The 13,755-nt window shown below is 41.6% G+C and overlaps 1 protein-coding gene across 12 annotated transcripts in view; it reads right to left on the bottom strand.

Annotated features, from left to right (window-relative positions):
* LOC118401985 (adhesion G protein-coupled receptor L2-like) overlaps window positions 1-12,899 on the bottom strand; it is a 145,168-nt gene extending 132,269 nt beyond the window's left edge. For 5 of the 12 annotated variants that reach the window (XR_004829406.2, XR_004829407.2, XM_052476803.1 and 2 more), the window contains exon 1: window positions 12,229-12,898. The gene's annotated coding sequence lies outside the window, so the exon portion shown is untranslated. Of the gene's footprint in view, window positions 1-12,228 lie in introns of all 12 variants that reach the window. The other 7 variants (XM_035799751.2, XM_035799752.2, XM_035799746.2 and 4 more) reach the window with 5 other exon arrangements.
* Window positions 12,900-13,755: the final 856 nt, after the last annotated feature.

Genomic DNA, 13,755 nt, shown 5'->3' with positions numbered 1-13,755 from the left:
CAGAGCCCTAGCCCAGTACTGGAGTAGAAGACTGAAGCAGAGCCCTAGCCCAGTACTGGAGTGAAGCAGAGTCCTAGCCCAGTACTGGAGAGCCAGAGCCCAGTACTGGAGTAGAAGACTGAAGCAGAGCCCTAGCCCAGTACTGGAGTAGAAGACTGAAGCAGAGCCCTAGCCCAGTACTGGAGTAGAAGACTGAAGCAGAGCCCTAGCCCAGTACTGGAGTAGAAGACTGAAGCAGAGCCCTAGCCCAGTACTGGAGTAGAAGACTGAAGCAGAGCCCTAGCCCAGTACTGGAGTAGAAGACTGAAGCAGAGCCCTAGCCCAGTACTGGAGTAGAAGACTGAAGCAGAGCCCTAGCCCAGTACTGTAGTAGAAGACTGAAGCAGAGCCCTAGCCCAGTACTGTAGTAGAAGATGCCCTGCCCTCTTTTCATTCTCAGGGCACCTCCTCTCCTCCTCCACCAGCAGGCCTACATCATTCCTTTGGGTGTTTGTGTAGAGTCCCTTAGTTACCTCTGAAGAGACCTGGCCAGGTCAGCAGCAACAGAAAGGCAGCTCAGAGAGTTAAAAGCCTGCCCGGTCCTACTCATAGGTACAAGGCCATCAATAATTCACCGTCATCGGGAAGCATTATCTAACAGCCTGATAAAATATTTAAAATGGTGGGTGACAACACAGAAACAGTGAAGAAGTGCTCCATAAGAGGACGAAAGAGAAGGACACTGCAGGTGGCGACAGAGGGAGGGAGTTCGCAACAGATGTGACGTTGCTGCGGCAACTGAAGTGGGAGAAGTAGTCTCCCTTCCAAAGGTATTCTGATGTGTTAGCTTAGCTAGCTAGTCTACTCCTCTGAGGCCGATTTAACCATTACACATCAAGTACAGAATCTGCCTTGCTTAATATAGGCACAGACAGTGAAGGTACTCTAATGTGTCAGCTAGCTATAGCCTGGTTTAAACAGATGGAACGCTACACAGAATTCCATCAGATTTAACCAGGATAAGCTAGCTACCCCTCGGAGGTGTAAATAAATTATACTAAATAAACGGCACAGTAAGTGAATGAACAATCAACCCCCTGCATTGCTGTCTCTTTCATTTTTCACCACAACAGTGGAAGTACAGGCTCTATGTAACAGTGGAAGTACAGGCTCTATGTAACAGTGGAAGTACAGGCTCTATGTAACAGTGGAAGTACAGGCTCTATGTAACAGTGGAAGTACAGGCTCTATGTAACAGTGGAAGTACAGGCTCTATGTAACAGTGGAAGTGCAGGCTCTATGTAACAGTGGAAGTGCAGGCTCTATGTAACAGTGGAAGTACGGGCTCTATGTAACAGTGGAAGTGCGGGCTCTATGTAACAGTGGAAGTGCAGGCTCTATGTAACAGTGGAAGTACAGGCTCTATGTAACAGTGGAAGTACAGGCTCTATGTAACAGTGGAAGTACAGGCTCTATGTAACAGTGGAAGTACAGGCTCTATGTAACAGTGGAAGTACAGGCTCTATGTAACAGTGGAAGTACAGGCTCTATGTAACAGTGGAAGTACAGGCTCTATGTAACAGTGGAAGTACAGGCTCTATGTAACAGTGGAAGTACAGGCTCTATGTAACAGTGGAAGTACAGGCTCTATGTAACAGTGGAAGTGCAGGCTCTATGTAACAGTGGAAGTGCAGGCTCTATGTAACAGTGGAAGTACAGGCTCCATGCAACAGTGGAAGTACAGGCTCTATGTAACAGTGGAAGTACAGGCTCTATGTAACAGTGGAAGTACAGGCTCTATGTAACAGTGGAAGTACAGGCTCTATGTAACAGTGGAAGTACAGGCTCTATGTAACAGTGGAAGTACAGGCTCTATGTAACAGTGAAAGTACAGGCTCTATGTAACAGTGGAAGTACAGGCTCTATGTAACAGTGGAAGTACAGGCTCTATGTAACAGTGGAAGTACAGGCTCTATGTAACAGTGAAAGTACAGGCTCTATGTAACAGTGGAAGTACAGGCTCTATGCAACAGTGGAAGTACAGGCTCTATGTAACAGTGGAAGTACAGGCTCTATGTAACAGTGGAAGTACAGGCTCTATGTAACAGTGGAAGTACAGGCTCTATGTAACAGTGGAAGTACAGGCTCTATGTAACAGTGGAAGTACAGGCTCTATGTAACAGTGGAAGTACAGGCTCTATGTAACAGTGGAAGTACAGGCTCTATGTAACAGTGGAAGTACAGGCTCTATGTAACAGTGGAAGTACAGGCTCTATGTAACAGTGGAAGTACAGGCTCTATGTAACAGTGGAAGTACAGGCTCTATGTAACAGTGGAAGTACAGGCTCTATGTAACAGTGGAAGTACAGGCTCTATGTAACAGTGGAAGTACAGGCTCTATGTAAGCGCAGGTGGAAGCATTCACTGGCCTGTACTAACAAATAGGCCTTTCTCAATGACAGAGAAATCCCTCCAAGCCTAGATCAATGACACCCAAGCTCAGCTGTAATTAAAATGTCCTAACAAAGGTCCTGGAACGCAGGACACAAACCTGCACGCTGAAAATAAGCCCTGTTCAATCTACACCACTATCTAAAAGCATTGGAAAGGGTTTGAGTTTTAGATTCAGCTCAGGTTTCCTGTAGGCACATTGAATGGTATGTTAAACTTCAAGGACATTTCTTCATGTTTCTTTGTGTACACAAACAGTTACACATCAGGATATTATTTGACAATATATCGTATCTTTTTGACAATATCACAATATTATTTTGCGCTAGCTGTCTGTACCTAGTTGTCTGTACCTGTCTGTACCTAGTTGTCTGTACCTAGTTGTCTGTACCTAGTTGTCTGTACCTAGTTGTCTGTACCTAGTTGTCTGTACCTAGTTGTCTGTACCTGCACCATTTGTCTTTCATTGCTTGTCTCCAGTCATCTTTTTAAACAGGGAGCCAATTTGTTTTCACCACTTATTTCCCTGACTGATCAAAAGTCATTTTCTCATGGCGGTCTCTTGTCCCTCTGTAGCAGACATATGTTTGGAACATCGAATTGCAATAAAATCAGTCAAATCGCAATACATATAGAATCGTCAGAATCACAAAACATTAAATATCAGCACCTAAGTATCATGACAATATGTTATTGTGAGGTCCCTGGCAATTGCCAGCCCTATAGGATAGGGTTAGACATGGCACATCATATGCAATAAGTGTATGAGCCAAGTATGATATACATCAACTATATTATCTACTCCACAAAGCCGGTTTACAATCACATGAAATGCTATATTTAAAATTGGCCTATTGCCCCATCATTTGCACTTATTTTTTCCCCTTCTCATTACTCTAGCTGTCAACAAAGTCATTATTTGTTTCCTTTAACATGTTTGATAGTAGTTGTGTTTAGCAGAGAGAAGACAGGCTGCTTGGGACTCTCTAATTAAAATCCCTCTCTCTCTCTCTCTTTTTGAAGGGGTGGGGGGGGTGTGGATGCTGTCTCTCTGAAAGCATTGTTTTTGGGTGGAAAACAGTCTCTTTGAAAGCATTGTTTTTGGGTGGAAAACAGTCTCTCTGAAAGCATTGTTTTTGGGTGGAAAACAGTCTCTCTGAAAAATGTCAATAACAGTCTTCTGATGAAAAAAAACGAATCACGCCAAATGCCAGCAATATCGTGGGAGGTGACATTTATGTTTGGGACTTAGACAATGCACACACAAAGTAAATAAGCTTTCACTCAACCTACAGAGGACACAAATGTGGTTTCTACTATTATGCAATGTGTGAGCAAAGCACAACAATTAAAAATAATATTTAAAAAAGTAATTCTCAACAAACTAACCCCAAATATCATTCTAGCTGAATTTGGATTAAGGTGGTGTGTCGTTGAACAGAAAGACCCTGGAGCCTGTTAAAATATTCTTGTCCGACAGCTATTTGCTCAAGTCCTTCTCTGAAATCATTTTACAGATGAATTCAGTCTATCACGAGTACAGGCCCCAGAGATTCATTCAAAGGCACAACATTGGTTTGATTGATGGAGTGTGAATGGCTATCTGAGATAAGTAGATTCTTTGTCTTACTCGCCAAAGCAAATATTAAAATAACAAACCTTGATATGATGGGAGAAGTGATTGATATAGACATATATTTTCATATATATATAAAAAAAGAGACAAACAGACTAATCTACAGCTATGAGACTCGTTAAAGCCTGAGAGGGTGTACGGTAGTCCTTGGAGAAGACACTAGAGGTCGCCCGATTAAATCGGAATGGCCGATTAATTAGGGCCGATTTAAAGTTTTCATAACAAATCGGAAATCTGTCATTTTGGATGCCTATTATGCCATTTTTTTTTTTTTAATCTTTATTTAACTAGGCAAGTCGGTTAAGAACACATTCTTATTTTCAATGACGGCCTAGGAACGGTGGGTTAACTGCCTTGTTCAGGGGCAGAACGACAGATTTTTACCTTGTCAGCTCAGTGATTCAATCTTGCAACCTTACGGTTAACTAGTCCAACGCTCTAACCACTAGCCTCACGAGGAGCCCACCTGTTACGCGAATGCAGTAAGAAGCCAAGGTAAATTGCTCGCAAGCATTAAACTTAATCAATCATAATCACTAACTACACATGGTTGATATTTCTAGTCTATCTAGCATGTCCTGCGTTGTAAATAATCGATGCAGTGCGCATTCGCGAAAAAGGACTGCCGTTGGTCCAACGTGTACCTAAGCATAAACACCAATGCTTTCTTAAAATCAATACACAGACATATATATTTTTAAACCTGCATATTTAGCTAAAATAAATCCAGGTTAGCAGGCAATATTAACCAGGTGAAATTGTGTCACTTCTCTTGTGTTCATTGAACGCAGAGTCAGGGTATATGCAACAGTTTGGGCCGCCTGGATCATTGCGAACTAATTTGCCATTATGACATAACATTGAAGGTTGTGGAATGTAACAGGAATATTTAGACTGATGGGTACCACCCGTTAGATACAGAACCGTTCCGTATTTTATTTCACTGAAAGAATAAATGTCCTGTTTTCGAGATGATAGGTCATTAATATGGTTGAATCCGGAAACTAAGGCTTGTATTTCTGTGTGTTATTATGTTATAATTAAGTCTATGATTTGATAGAGCAGTCTGACTGAGCGATGGTAGGCAGCAGCAGGCTCATAAGCATTCATTCAAACAGCACTTTTGTGCGTTTTCCCAGCAGCTCTGCTGTTTATGACTTCAATCCTATCAACTCCCGAGATTAGGTTGGTGTAACGATGTGATGTAAAATGGCTAGCTAGTTAGCAGGGTGTGTGCTAATAGCGTTTCAAACGTCACTCGCTCTGAGACTTGGAGTAGTTGTTCCCCTTGCTCTGCATGGGTAACGCTGCTTCGAGGGTGGCTGTTGTCGTTGTGTTCCTGGTTCGAGCCCAGGTAGGAGCGAGGAGAGGGACAGAAGCTATACTGTTACACTGGCAATACTAAAGTGCCTATAAGAACATCTAATAGTCAAAGGTTAATGAAATACAAATGGTATAGAGAGAAATAGTCTTATTTACAGTAACTACAACCTAAAACTTCTTACCTGGGAATATTTAAGACTCGTGTTAAAAGGAACCACCAGCTTTCATATGTTCTCATGTTCTGAGCAAGGATCTGAAACGTTAGCTTTCTTACATGGCACATATATTGCACTTCTTCTCAAACACTTTGTTTTTGCATTATTTAAACCAAATTGAACATGTTTCATTAGTTATTTGAGGCTAAATTGATTTTATTGATGTATTATATTAAGTTAAAATAAGTGTTCATTCAGTATTGTTGTAATTTTCATTATTACAAATACATTTTAAAAACCGTCCGATTAATCGGTATCGGCTTTTTTTTGGTCCTCCAATAAATCGTTATCGGCGTTGAAAAATCATAAATCGGTCGACCTCTAGAAGACACATTCATCTCCAGTCCACTCAAATGAACAATCTTTCAAAAAGGAAAGAGAAACATGACTCCAATAGTGTGGAACCTGTATATTCCAAACTTGCCATTTCTAGAAATCATGGAAGGCAACGAAAAAATATTCATAGCAAGCCTCAGATCTGCCTCAGCGTGATCCACCCTACCAAGACAAAAGCATAACACCTGAGCGCTATAAGCTCCACACTTCCTGTGACCTGAAGGTATAGAAGACCACCAAATAAAGCACATAATCGGTCTCCTCCCCTGAGACAGTTCCAGAGCAGTGTCCTCTTACGCTAATGCCCTCCAGTCCAGTGGTGGTAGAGCACCACAGAGCATCTCTGAGGGCGGTCCAGACAACTCACAGGTCACTGCTAATCTCCTGATAGATGAAGCCTAAGGACCCCCGGCCATCCATCACACCCCTGCGACACGTCTCCCACTGGGCCAGCTTTACACACTCCAAAGAGTTAAACACGGACCCAAAAGACCCAAAGATCATCCATCACTCAAAAAACTAGCAGCCCCTCCGCTCCCTTCCAGACGATGTGGGCTTTAACAACACCAAGGGGGCTTGCTTTCTTAACAGAAGGAAAAGCGTTCTGTGTTGTAGGGGCTATGGAGGGTAGGCAGGGAGGGAGATGTTTGGTGAGAACATATCTAGGGCTGCTCTGCTCTATAGCTCAGCTCCAGGGCCTCTGTTGATCATTAAACATCCATTTGAGAAGCAGTGGGGGAAAGTTAACTGTCATTTAAAGCACAGAGGGTGGTGAGGGAGGTTTTTACCCCTTAGAAATACCAAAGGCATACATTAATCGAGCGGGTCAGCTAACACAATGTCATTTGTTCCAGTCTCCATCCATTTATCTCAGTTGCTATAAAAAGGAGGAAGACGGATGATGAAAAAGCTACGATGAACATTTACAATTAACTACCAAATCAAACAACTCATCACCCTCCTCTTCCTCCTTACGTATCCCTCTCTCCTTCTCTTCCTCCCATTCTCTCCTTCTCCATCTGTTTGTTCCTAACTTTTGACAGTGAGCGTGTCAGAAAACAGAAAAAGACAGCTGTCAAACCGGCCCCTTGTGATTGAGGGTGGCAGGTGAGCTTCTCTCTCTCCCTCTGTGTCTTCTCTCTCCCTTTCTCTGATGCGATTGTGCGTGAGCACAGGAAGCAGGCATCTCTTTTCATTATGTGTCATCTGGGTTGTGGCGGGCCGTAGCGGGCAGAGGAGAGCTGCGTTCACTTTATTACCAAAAGGCAGGATGATCAGGGCCACTAACCCTTGGGAGAACGCTACCCCTGGCATTTACATCCACCGCCTGTGGGGCTTTTGTCCCAAATGGCTCCCTATTCCCTATATAGTGCACTACATCTGACCAGAGCCCTGGTCAAAAGCAGTACACTATATAAGGAATCGGGTGCCAACAGACCATCACCATTGATTGACCTGTCCTGTAGGCCGGCCCCCTGCGTTACAGCAACCTGGGCTTCAACTAATGGATGTTAGCGATGTACATTTCAGAAGAAATAGAAATAAAATGAAAAGAATGAGGGAGGGAAGGGAAGAGGCTTTTCCTCTTTCTTGATATAAATTGTCATCCGTTTGTAAGGAAGGAATGGTTTGTGTGTGTGTCCATCTGTTTGATTCCTCACGGTTTCATAGTGTTCGACATCCCTATTAGGCGATGTTTGACAAGACATTAAAGGAAATAAATCTAAATAAACTCAGCAAGGCTACACTCAGCAAGGCGTTCTTATTTTTCACAGCAGAGCAACAGCTGCATTGCATGGAAAATAAACAATCTTTATGACAGAAAAACAAGAGGCCCTTGGTTGCTCAAAACAGTGCTTCCCACAAAGCTGTCGAAGAGGCCTCCAGAAATCTATTTGGATTTTGTAAATAACCAATAACTCAAATAGAAGTTCAAGAAAATGGCTTAATCCATTGATCTTTTTGCTTATTATTTTATTTTACAATACTATAATTACACAAGATGCTACTTGAAGCATGTAGGCCTATTGTGTAGTTTCTTCTTGAGTTATCTTTATAAAAGAGCTGGTTTTGATCATGTTTTGTGGTCATCCCAAGTATAGGCCTAGTGTGTACTTTTAATGTGAGAGACAATAGCAAACAAAGTGTGCTGTAAAGATTTTAATCTTAGATCCTATAATTATTTTTTTATTTTTTATGTCAGAAAATAAATCAATACATGTCAGCGTATTTAAATAAGCTCCCACCAAAACCCCCAAGTGGACAACACTCACACTGCAACAAGCACTTCTCACATTTCTCTACTTACACACCTTTCAAACCAAGACGTTTTCCTGGGAAAAACAGTATCCAGACAATCTTTTGACGACATTTCTTTATATATATAAAAAGGTATTGCCGACGACAAAGCCTCTACGCTGCTTTTAGACAAGCGTGGAGACTCGTCTTGATAAATCAATCCATGTCAGATTTTTATTTTCACTGAATCTCCATTTGGATATTGGTTAGGCTGCAATTAGGCTGTGGAAATGTTAGCTAAGTTGAGGTGAATGCTGCTCATGATCATCTTGTCCATTTGGCTCATTTAAAAAAAATATATATATATTGCCAGCACGTTCTGTAGTTTAACAAGTGGATTATTTTGCAAGTCACTTAATAATATAATAATAATATAATAATATAATATAATAATGGTCGAGGCCTAGTCCCTACCAAAAGCTTGTGATGCGTCTTAATCAATCAATGGGATTTTGTTTCACTGAATCTCCATTTGAACATTTGGTTAATTCTCTGACTGGGCAAATAAGGGGAGGTAATACAGCTCATTAGTCATGTGTTCATCTATCACTGAATAAGAAATATTTAGCATGCAATAATGTAGCTTAAATCAAGTGTAGGTTTCATTTTTGCTGGATCGCGTTCAGGGCAACTCAAATAGCCTGCGGAGGTTGTGAAATATGAACACGAGACTCACATGCTTTTGAAAATATAGATTGCTATTATTTTCTATTGGTATCATGATGACAATACCCTCAGTGTAGGACCCTATTCCTGCTCCCTAACGAAGCGGAGTGAGGGTAGGAAAGAGATGAAACCTGTATCTAAAAAGCATAGGCTTGCCTTGGGCTCTGTTTTAAAAATATTACTTTTTATATGACATCAGTTCCACACGTTGCCATGTGTGCAAAATATTATTCAAATGTATTTCTCATTATAATTCTTAACCTACTATAAAATATGTGTGTTGACTGTGATAAAGGTAGCCGAAGTGTGTCTTGTCTGTTTAATTAACAAAATAACTTTTGATATCATGTACATGGCGCTACCATGTAGCATATAGGCTGCACCGACCAGCAACATAATTGAACTCAAAATATGTCATTCTATCCTTTTGAAAACAGATTTTATTCTTTATTATTTTAGTTTGTCTTAGTGTTTCTTACGACCTGTCCAAAACAAATGAATAATGGATTTCTTTGTGATGGTGTATATTCAATGTTTTTTTTCAAATAGACGTCCACCCACATCTGCCCACGTCTGCTCCCACTCCAAAATGTGCCAGCATGTGCACTGGAGACTTATCCCGGCAAGAACGTGGTAAAATTGGACTGTATGAATTGGACTCTTAAAAAAAACATTGCCTACATTTTTTTTATAGGCAACATACTGTAAAGTCTGTCTGTAAAGGGTATTACTTTGGGGATTTTGGTTTGAATTATGGCAGCCTACCAACTCTTGTCAATCCCAACTAAATCTGCATTTGCAATCCAACATAAGCACTCTCTCACACAAACACATACGCACAGAATATTGATGCTGCATTAAATAACTGGCAAAAAAAACATTTACAGTACATTGGTCTGCAACAGTGGTCTGCAACAGTGGTCTGCAACAGTGGTCTGCAACAGTGGTCTGCAACAGTGGTCTGCAACAGTGGTCTGCAATGAACAGCATTCCTATTCTATAGCCCAGCAGCACCCTTCCCCTCTAAGGACAAAACTGGTTGGGGGATGGGGGCTGGTAGCTCAAGTTCTCTCCATTGAAATGCAGCCACTTTGATATGTAAATCGACAGTTACAACAACAACAAAAATGCTAGAAATCACACTAGCATAGGCCTACATTGAAGCCATTTGCACCCGAGCTGATGTGAGATGAAATGGCACTTCCCCTGGAGACCCGGGCTTCAACAAATGGCCCAGAGAGCATCTGGGGCATGGGAGGGACAACGGAACATTTGTCCCAATGAATTCCCCAAGCCCATCCCAACACTGACATGAAATTAATGAAAGTTACTCCTCCGGTTCCTAGACAGGTATTTAAAACAAATTAGTTATGATTTTGATTTTACCATCACTTGTAAAAAAACAAAATAAAAATTGTAAAAAACACCTTTATTTAACTCGGCAAGTCAGTTAAGAACAAATTGTTATTTACAATGATGGCCTACCCCGGCCAAACCCTAACCCGGACTACGCTGGGCCAATTGTGCGCCGCCCTATGGGACTAGTTGTGCAATACAGCCTGGAATCAAACCAGGGTCTGTAGTCGTAGACCACTGCGCAACTCAGGAGCCTATAGGCCCTACCAGCAGCTGATTTTCTCCAATAACCTTGTTAAAAATGCTTACATTTTCTCAACTGCATTTTCAAGCCTGATTTGACCTAGTTAAATAGACTACATCACCAGCATAGAAAATGGAATGGGCCAACACACAACATTACCCTCCTGTAGTGAGTTGAGTGGTGTGTCTACAGGTAAGGTATACTGCCTCACCTCTGTGATATATAGGCTAGCTAGAGCTAGACTAATCACTAATGAACTTATAATGACTGGTCAAGCTCTTTACCAGATGTATGCTCCGCTTGGAATCCTATGCTATTTGCTTATTGCTTCCCATAGAGCCCAATATGCTTGTTAGGGTGCTTGCTTTGGCATTTGGCCTCGTTTATGTTGACTTATGATGATGATTCATAAACGGAATCCACCATGAAAGATAATGAGGACTTTATATTCTCCCTTCTCTTATTAGATGGCCTGCCCAGCTCAAAACGACGAGCGAATCTGTGGAATTAGTGCACGGTAACTGTGTGAGGACTAATTTAATGCAATTCTACACATTTTGTCATGGGGCTAGGACAGAATGTTGCCGTTTTAAAGCTTATTTCCTGCTATTCTACACTTTTACCATGGGGCAGAGAAAGAAAATGTGCTGTTTTATAGCTTCTCATGCTTTTGTTCACAGTTTGCCAGAAAGCTGAGATAGAATTTTGCCGTTTTAATGCTAATTTCCTGGAATTCTACACATTTTGCTACCATATGCTATCTGGGGGTTTTGTTGTGTGTGTGTCCCATCACACATGGATGGCTTAGATATCTGTGAATTATACATGTTCAGTGAAATGATCTCATTTTACAGCCGCAGAATGGAGAGGAAGATGAAGACAGCAACTGACTTGCAGCTACTTAGGTCGTTGCGTCCTCGGGATTAGGCTATGTCTAATGGGGTAATGGGAGATGTTACATTTATTTGACAGTTTATCGCTCCACTTCTGTACTTGACAGCGTGTTACCTAGACAAAGAATTTGCCAAACCACCCTACTGCACATACATTTTTATTTTCTTCCTAATCCAAGATGACTATGCTACTTGTCTCTTTTACAGTGCTAACCCAAAACCTCATCTACACAGGTGACATCTAGACTAATTACCAAAGCCAGGTCAACAACGCCTCATTCAGAGACCAACAGAATAAAAACTATTATAATATATTTCAGGTATTAGGCCTAGCCCTCAATCCATCCATTAATTCATTCATTATAGTTTAACTAGATTTTTAAAAGCACAGTAGTGTGAATAAACCAAATTCACTGAATTCAGAGCAACGATGGCCGCCGAAGAAGTCCACATCTGGATAAACCTCATGCAACTTTTCCAATATCCCAAGGCCCAGAATCGCTTAATGTAAGAACCACTGATGTATGTTAAAATGCAATTATTTCAGGTTGTAAAATCTTTAGGCTGGTATACCAAGCAGTAGCAGATAGACCCAATTTTCACAGATTGCTTGGCATTGACATCACAACTATAGACCAATCTGTAAGTGTTCTTAAAATGGAGTGAAATTCGGTAAAATGTCCGTTAGTGACCGCAACGATATCGTTAGGAATGAAGTGAAGTGTATTTTCTCAACTCAGCCTAAAAAAAACACCGACACCCTCATCGCAAGTAACCTAACTAGCACCCAGACGGCAGGACGGCGTGTTAGACCAATGTTGGAATACTTACATTTGGGGGCGAATAGTCCTAAATGGTGATTGACAAATATTGCAGTTCGGCACCGAAGTAACACAGAGAGAGTGGTTACCCCTCCAGCAGGCTATAGGCCACCCTCAAACTCGGTATACGCAGCGGGCAACACAAAGACGTCCGTGGTTCCGATGCATGCTCCCCTTACGAGGGACAGATCGTGTTGTTTCTTGTGGCAGGTATCTCTCTCTCGCCATGTCCATGCGCCCCCAAGGACCTGACGAACTCTTCCATAGCGAGCTGATGTTCGGAACTATTAGGCCTAATCAATAGGTTTCTTCCATATCCCTCTCTCACGCATCCACATTTTCCTTTCGAGGGGACGCAATGAATTCAACAACTGCACGGCTGTAATTTTAGGCTATAGTAAACGATGCGAATGAGAAGCAAATCAGCTCATATCCTAAAAAAAATGCAGGCAGTCGTCTTCCACGATGATGTCAATGTATTCTGAAAGTCGCCTAAAACAATGCTGAAACATTCTAAAATGAGACTTCAGTTCGGGGGTCTCAGGTCGGGCTTGTGCTCCAGTCAATCTCTTCCCTCCTCTATCTACACACCGCTGAGCCAGAGCCAGTCGAACTCCCCATACAAACAAGAGAAGAAACCGTGAGCCGGTTCTCTGCTCTGCAGCAGCTGGCTTTCAATGGGCCAGCCTAAAACCTGGCGTGGATCTGACAGAAGGCAGGGACTGGTGTCTGGTGATTTTAGCAGTTCTTTATAGGACCTGCCTGTACACTAGAAGGAATATGGCCCCCAAAGGATGTGATGGACCTGGTGCCTGGATTTTGATAGTGATAATATTATTAAAAAATATAGATATTTCACCTTTATTTAACCAGGTAGGCCAGTCGAGAACACATTCTCATTTATAACCGTGACCTGGCCAAGATAAAGCAAAGCAGTGCGACAAAAACAACAACACAGACACATGGGATAAACAAACATACAGTCGATAACACAATATAAAAATCTGTATACAGTGTCTGCAAATGATAGGCACAGTCAAATACATATTTCTAAATTCCTCTAAACACAGTGTTTCGTATAGGGCTCTGTTAAATATGTAATTCATTGCAAAGTGGGCTATTGTTGAACTCAGTATCAGCTAATAGCTTACAGAATTTGTCACTACTAAAGACAAACAATAAAAGGGAAAAGGCAGCTACATGATTAATCCCAACTGGTCCTGATGAATAATCTGGACAGAATGGGGAAAGGCAACTATGTTATTACATGATTAATCCCAACTGGACCTGAAGAATAATCTGGACAGAATGGGAAACGGCAGCTATGTTATTACATGATTAATCCCAACTGGTCCTGATGAATAATCTGGACAGAATGGGAAAAGGCAGCTATGTTATTACATGATTAATCCCAACTGGACCTGAAGAATAATCTGGACAGAATGGGAAAAGGCAGCTATGTTATTACATGATTAATCCCAACTGGACCTGATGAATAATCTGGACAGAATGGGAAAAGGCAGCTATGTTATTACAT

This window comes from Oncorhynchus keta, chromosome 23, assembly GCF_023373465.1.
Source record: "Oncorhynchus keta strain PuntledgeMale-10-30-2019 chromosome 23, Oket_V2, whole genome shotgun sequence".
NCBI lineage: Eukaryota > Metazoa > Chordata > Actinopteri > Salmoniformes > Salmonidae > Oncorhynchus > Oncorhynchus keta.
Note: the sequence above shows the minus strand (reverse complement) of the source record. Positions and strands in the feature narration are given on the sequence as shown.